Source organism: Chrysochloris asiatica, unplaced genomic scaffold (genome assembly GCF_000296735.1).
Source record: "Chrysochloris asiatica unplaced genomic scaffold, ChrAsi1.0 scaffold00030, whole genome shotgun sequence".
NCBI classification, from domain to species: Eukaryota; Metazoa; Chordata; class Mammalia; order Afrosoricida; family Chrysochloridae; genus Chrysochloris; species Chrysochloris asiatica.
In genome coordinates this window covers 3,997,359-3,998,595 of record NW_006408548.1, presented here as the reverse complement: position 1 = coordinate 3,998,595, position 1,237 = coordinate 3,997,359, and positions in this window count along the sequence as shown.

Here is a 1,237-nt window from a genome sequence, read left to right as displayed (position 1 = left end):
GCTTTTAGGGAAGGTTTTTACATTTATCTGTGGGTATCCAGGGCTCATGTATGGAATTACTAACCAGCATAACTGAATAATCAGATAAGGGACATTTTGCTATGTCTGCTAGGTGGCTAAGGTCTGATCCTCAGAGCCTATGGTTTGGACGGTCTGCAACGCTTGGGCCCACAGGGACTGAACTCCTGACTGCGTCTGCACGGTATCATGATGTTTTTATTGGTCTTTGTTTTCTTTTTCTTTTCATTGAGGGGCAATCCATACGGAAAGCTATAGTCTATGATCTTTATCAGTAAGTGTTTCAAGTCCTCTTAGCTTTCAGAAAGTAAGGTTATGTCATGTGCATATTATAGGCTGTTCATGAGTCTTCCTCCAATCCTGATGACACGTTCTTCTTCATATAATCCAACTTCTGGGATTATTTGCTTAGTGCACAGATTCAGTAAGTATGGTGAAAGAATATACACCTTTCCTGATTTTAACAATATCCCCTTGTTCTGTTCTAACAGCTTCCTTTTGTTCTATGTATAAGTTCCTCAAGAGCACAGTCAAGTGTCTGTAATACCCATTCTTCCCAATGTTATCCATAGTTTGTTGTGCTCCACACAGTTGCATTCCTTTGCATATTTAGTAAAGCACAAGTAAACATCTTGGTATTCTCTGCTTTCAGCCAAGATCCATTTGATGTCAGCAGTGATATCTCTCATTATATGTCTTCTTCTGAATCTGGCTTGAGTTTCTTGTGGCTCCATGTTGATGTACTGCTGCAATCATATTTGAATTATCTTCAGCAAAATTGCACTTGCTTGTGATATAAATGATGTTGTTCAATAACTTCCTCATTCCACTATGTCACCTTTCTTTGGAATGGACACATATATGAATCTCTTCCAGTCAGTTGACCAGGTAGCTGTCTTCTAAATTTTTTGGCATAGATGAGGGAAAGCCTGTAGTACTGCACTGATTTTTTTAAAATACTTCAATTTGTATTTTGTCAATTCCTGGAATTTTGTTTTTAGCCTATGTCTTCAGTATAGCTTGGCTTTCTTCTTTCAGTCCATCAGTTGTTGATCATATGGTACCTCTTGAAATGATTGAACATCAACCAATTCTTTTTGGTAGTGTGATGCTGAATATTCTTTTTTTTTTTTTAATTTAAGGTTTTTATTGTGGATTGAGTAAAAGTTTACAGGGCACATCATCAGTTTCACATTCAATAATTCATATAACTTGTTTC